The sequence below is a fragment of the Camelus bactrianus genome, chromosome 9 (assembly GCF_048773025.1).
Source record: "Camelus bactrianus isolate YW-2024 breed Bactrian camel chromosome 9, ASM4877302v1, whole genome shotgun sequence".
Classification (NCBI taxonomy): domain Eukaryota; kingdom Metazoa; phylum Chordata; class Mammalia; order Artiodactyla; family Camelidae; genus Camelus; species Camelus bactrianus.
In genome coordinates, this window is record NC_133547.1 from 60,759,823 (window position 1) to 60,766,099 (window position 6,277).

The 6,277-nt window shown below is 37.9% G+C and overlaps 1 protein-coding gene across 1 annotated transcript in view; it reads right to left on the minus strand.

The window, feature by feature from the left end:
- NIP7 (nucleolar pre-rRNA processing protein NIP7) overlaps positions 1–6,277 on the minus strand; it is a 64,125-nt gene that overhangs the window by 24,560 nt on the left and 33,288 nt on the right. The gene's annotated exons all lie outside the window — the stretch shown is intronic.

Here is a 6,277-nt window from a genome sequence, read left to right on the forward strand (position 1 = left end):
AGAATGTGATGGGGATGGACTTCTAACCCAGGTATGTTTGACTCCCAGCCTAGATTCTTTCAACTGCCTCATACAATCCTAATTTATTCCTTATCACTTTGGCCTGAAAAGACCTTTTTAGAAGAATTTATTCACAGGGCATGGATCGGGGTGGGGCTATAGAGAAAATACATAACCATTGCTCAAAATTAAAATACAGTGTGATTATTTTTACATGTTGGTTCCCCATCTAGACCTTGAACTCCTTGAAGGTAAGATTTGTGCTTTATCTATAGAGTTGTGCCCCTAGAACCTACAGGGCTTCCATTCACAAAGTAGGATCTCAGTAAATGTAGAGCAAATGCCCCTGAAGGACAAGATCATTTGCGAGTCTCTGACCTGCATGGATAAGGGACCCAGATTTGGAGAGGTGAAGCCAATGAGTAGCTCAGCTTTGTTGTCTAAGTTTTCCCATTGTTTCCACCAGCTCCTTCCTCCATTCTTTGCTACAGACAACATTCTCCCAAGCTAACATCCAATGCTTAGTGCACCTGGCTTCAAGATAATGCCCTCCTCTAGTCTCCCAACTAGACTGTCTTCTGCCTCCCACCTCAACACCCTCCTTTATTGAATTTCCATAACTCTCACTGCTAACCACAGAGATCTTTCACATAGGGGGTTTGGGAGGGACCAGCCAGGTGGGTACCTGACACAAAGGTTCCAAGTGCTGAATCAAAAGGCCTGAAGAACCTCCAGTCCATGCTGGGCTTCACTCCCTGTGGCTATTATCCAGCCCACAGATGCCAAAACTGTGTTTTTGCAGATTTCCAGCACTCAATGTCACCTTCACAATATTTGGTATATCCACAAGCCACCTGTACTCACAATCATACTTTTCTTTCTATGACTCATTTTATTTTGTTATTTTTTTTTAATGGAAATACTGGGGATTGAACCTAGTGCATGCTAAGAATGCACTCACCACTTGAGTTATTCTCCTCCGTCTATGACTCATTTAAAAAAATCTAAATACCTACTCTACTTAAGTTTTGTCTTGAGCAATAATATCCAACAGTGACAGGCTTGATTAATATATACATATTTCAAATGCATGTTTTTAAAAAGTCATTGTTGCTAATATTTTTTAGCTTTGGTGCACAACATAAGATAATCTCCCATAACACTGATAGAAGATGCTCTTTTAGACAGGAAACTGTTAGACTCTGGAGCTCCCCTGAGCTTCCATGAGTCAGGCACCAAACTAAGGCTCCATAAAAGATAACATTCACTGAAGATCTCTTCCCTCTACTCACTGGAGAAAATCTGGAAAATAAAGAAAAGCCTAAAGAAGAAAGATTTGAAATCTCTTGTCAGTCTATCTTGCTTAATATCAAACATATCAGGTTCTAAAATATGACTCAAAATACTCATTATGACATCTTGGGCAAGTCACTTAACACCCTGGAACCTCAGTCTATTTATCTGTAAAATTGGCACAGTAAGACCACTTTTGTAGAATGTTGAAGATTAAATGAAATAACAAATGTAAAGCACCCTAGCACAGGGTAAATAGTAAATGTGCAAATCCAGATAAATAGTAAATGTGCAAAAAAATTTTTATATGATTATTTCCATAAATTTGTTGTCACATTATATGTTTCTATCCTTTTTCTCTTTTCACTATATCTTGAGGCTGAATTAATCTTTGGGTCCATAATTATTTATTTGTTTATTTTTAGGGGGGCATAATTTTTTTTTATCACAGAATAAAATTCCTTACTATGAACACATGATGACTTATTTAATAATTTTATTATTATCAGATCATTTCTATTCTAATTTCCTGTACATTATAAGTAATGCTGTAATGAAAATCCTTGTACTTAAATCTTGTAGCTTATTTATGATTATTTCCTTAAGATAAATTTCTGAAAGATGGAATTTTTATGGCTCTTGCTTTTGCTTTTTTTTTTTTTTTTCTGAGTTACTTTCTGGAAAAGTTGTATTGATTTACCCTCTCACAAGCACTGGTTGAAAGTGCCTGTTTCACAGCACCCTCCTTGACAACAGGCATTATTATTTTAAAAAATCTATCTAATTTAATTGGAATATATAATCATTGTTTATAGGTCTTATCTCATTTCATCTTCACTACAACCCTGTAAAGGGTCTGTCCATTTGGTAGTCTGTTGTTCTTAGCAGATTAGCAGACAGGGAAAACAAGGCTTTCAGAGGTTAAGTTCTTACCCAAGCCTGTACAGGCATAGCTTGTTTTACTGTGCTTTGCAGATACAGCTTTTTTTTTTTTTCTTTTTTCACAAATTGAAGGATTGTGGCAACCCTGTGTGAAGCAAGTCTACTGGCACAATTCTTCCAGCAGCATTTGCTCATTTCATTTCTCCGTGTCACATTTTGGTAATTCTTGCAATATTTCAACCTTTTTCATTAGCATTACATTTCTTACAGTGATCTGTGATCAGTGATTTTCGATGTTACTATTGCAAAAGGATTACAACTCACTGAAGGCTGTGATGATGGTTAGCAATGTTTAGCAATAAAGTACTTTTAAATTAAGGTATTTACAATTTTTAAGACATAATGTATCGCACACTCAATAGACTACAGTGTGGTGTAAACATAACTTCTATATGTACTGGGAAACCAAAAAATTCCTGTGACTGACTTGATTGTGGTGGTCTGGAACCAAACCTGCAATATTCCTGTTAAGCTGTTGGGCCAGGATAAGCCTGTTGGTCCTTAACATGCTGATGGTGGCTTTTCCGGTATACCACACTGCCTCCTACTGGTGCCAAGGCAAAACGCATGCAGCTTCACCTCAAAGTGGATTCCTTAGGTGAGAATTGGGTACTTGTGGTGAGTAAGGGAGAGAGTAACGTCACCATATGATGGGGGGACTTTGAAAAATCAGGAGAAAACTCATCAAGCTTTTCACTTAATATTTATGCAACTTATGTAAGTTATATCTCAATTTAAAAAAAGAAAGAAAGAAAAATGAGGTATTTAATAGAAAAGAGGAGGAAGGATTTTTCAGGCAGGCACTGGATGAGCTAATATAAAGAGCTTGCACTTTCCGAATCCTTACAAGGAGCCAAGCTCTTTACTAAAGACACTGAAAATAGTAATTCATTTAATTTTCATATAATCCCCATGAAGTATCTCTATTATTTGTACTTGACAGAAGAGGAGACAGGAGCCCAGGGATGGTCAAATAACTTGCTCAAGGTTACACATCCAGCAAATGGAAGAGTGAGGATTTGAGGCAGGTAATTTGGTTCCTGGGCAAGGCAGGCAGGCTGGGACCACAAGCAGCCACAGTCACCAGAGATCTGTCAGACTGAGAGGGCTCTTCCCCTATTCTGGAATGCCCACCACACGGAGACTTTGTTAGGCCAGGATACTACACAGATTAAAGTCATGTCTAATTAATTCAAGGGTCCAGCATGTGATTCCACATCCTCAATGATGCTAACATTTGCCCTCCTGAGTTGTCCTTTATTGGCCCCACACTAGATCTTTGCTGGTTCTAGTCCAGTGGGGCTGGTAGAACAGCCTCTGAAGCTAGACTAGTTACTGGGACTCTTAGGGCCCACACGCCAGAACTGGGATTTCTCTATTTGGTCTAGGTACTGTGGTGAACTCCAAGAGCATCAGAGATACCTGTGGGTGAGTCATATCCTACATCCCCACTTCCTTCCTACACCCACTGCAGGCCTACCCAGTCCTTTGGAAATGCCCCTTATTCACTCATTCCCCTGCCTGTGGAAGATATGGTAGATGTGGAAGATAATGACACATCCAGTGAAGAAGTGGGGAATAGACTCTCCAAGGTCAATGTAGCAAACCCATCACAGAAATACAAAGTAAATAAGGTTTAGGAATGTGTCCAGCAAGATGGGGGCTGGAAGGGGATTTTGAACTGGCGTTGGACAAGAAGAGACCAGGAGGAGGGAAGGATCATGACTTTCTTCTGAAGTCCTTTCCAGGCCTATCTATCTACAAGGACAGAAAAGGAGAAAAGAACTTAGGGGAAGTATCCTGTACAGTCATAAGATCATGTAGTCAGCTGTTCTGTATTCAGAAAATCATGACACAAACATGTAAGAAATGGGAGGCAGCGCTAAGAACGTCCCTAGTTCAGTAAATATAGTTTGCTGGTGGACATGAAATGAAATTTCAGTAAATACATCTTGCCAGTGGTACAGTTTTTCAACATATATCAAAAGCCTCACTCACATTCCTATTCAATTCAGTCCAACCTCAAGAAATGTGTCAGGCCCTGTGCAAGATTTTGGGATGCAAAGTAGACAAGAAGACAAAGTGCCTGCCCTCAAAGGAGCTAACTATAGAGAATGCATTTCACAAAGGGTAAATTATGAGGGGCTAAGGAGGGAGCAGGAAGAGGATTTAACCTAGTCCAGGAAGTCAAGAAAGGGTCAACTGTCTTTTAAGTGAGACTTGAAGGACAGGAAGGATTTAGTTAGGCTAGGATGGACAAGATGGAGGCTCTGGGCAGATTGAGCGGCAGGTAAAAAGAAAATGATAGAAGCTGTGTATACACACACACACCTACACACACAGATATACACACACACACACACACACATAGACAGCTGCCCAAAAAGAGCTTGGCAAACAGTCGACCACTTCAGACTTTAAAAGTCATGTTGAGAAGTCTGTACCTTGTTCAAAAGCAAAAGGAAAAGTTGATGAGTGATGGGTGAAATGTTCTGATCTGTGTTCTACTGTGTATTCTTTGACCCAGTAATTCTACTTTAAGGAAATTATCCTAAGGAAATAATTATGAACTTCGCAATGATAGAGTTAAAAAGATGTTTCTAATATTGAGATTGCCTAGAATTGGAAAAATTTTTAAATAATTAAGTGTCTTACAGTAGGGGTTTAGATAAAGGCTTTGGTTCATCCATATATTGTAATGCCAAGTAGCCATTAAAGATAATGCAGACAAAATAAAATTAGTGGCATGGAAGGATATTCATTACATGTTGAATGAAAAATGAAGGTTATTCAGAACACTCCCTCACGGCATACACAAAAAATAAACTCAAAATGGCTTAAAGACTTAAATATAAGACACAATAAATCTTCTAGAAGAAAACATAGGCAAAACATTCTCTGACATAAATCTTAGCAATGTTCTCCTAGGACAGTCTACCCAGGCAATAGAAATAAGAGCAAAAATAAACAAATGGGACCTAATTAAACTTATAAGCTTTTGCACAGCAAAAGAAACCATAATCAAAACAAAATGACAACCTACAGAACGGGAGAAAATATTTGCAAATGATGCAACTGACAAAGGCTTAATTTTCAGAATATATAAACAGCTCATACAACTTAATAACAAAAAAACAAACAACCCAATCCAAAAATGAACAGAAGACCTAAACAAGCAATTCTCCAGTGAAGACATACGAATGGCCAATAGGCACACAAAAAAATGCTCAATATCGCTAATTATCAGAGAAATGCAAATCAAAACTATAATGAGGTATATTACCTCACACAAGTCAGAACGGCCATTATTCAAAAGTCCATGAACGTTAAATGCTGGAGAGGGTATGGAGAAAAGGGAACCCTCCTACACTGTTGGTGGGAGTGTAGTTTGTTGCAGTCAGTATGGAAAACAGTACGGAGATTCCTCAAAAAACTAAAAATACACTTACCATATGATCCAGCAATCCCACTTCTGGGCATATATCTGGAGGGAACTCTAATTTGAAAATATACATGCACCTCAATGTTCATAGAAGCACTATGTACAATAGCAAGCCATGCAAGCAACCTAAATGTCCATCGACAGATGACTGGATAAAGAAGTTGTGGTATATTTATACAATGGAATATTACTCAGCCATAAAAAGAATAAAATAATGCCATTTTCAGAAACATGGATGGACCTAGAGATTGTCATTCCAAGTGAAGTTAAGCCACAAAGAGAGATAAAAATACTATATGATATCACTTATATGTGGAATCGAAAAGAAAAGAAAAGAAAAGAAAAGAAAAGGACACTATGAATTCACCTACAAAACAGAAAGAGACTCATAGACATAGTAAACAATCTTAAGCTTACTAGGGAAAGGTGTTGGGAAGGGATAAATATGGGAGTTTGAGATTTACAAATATTAGCCACTATGTATAAAAATAGATTTTAAAAAAAGTTTCTTCTGTATAGCACAGGAAACTGTGTTCAATATCTTGTAATAACCTTTAATGAAAAAGGAATGAAAACGAACATTTGTATGTATATGCATCA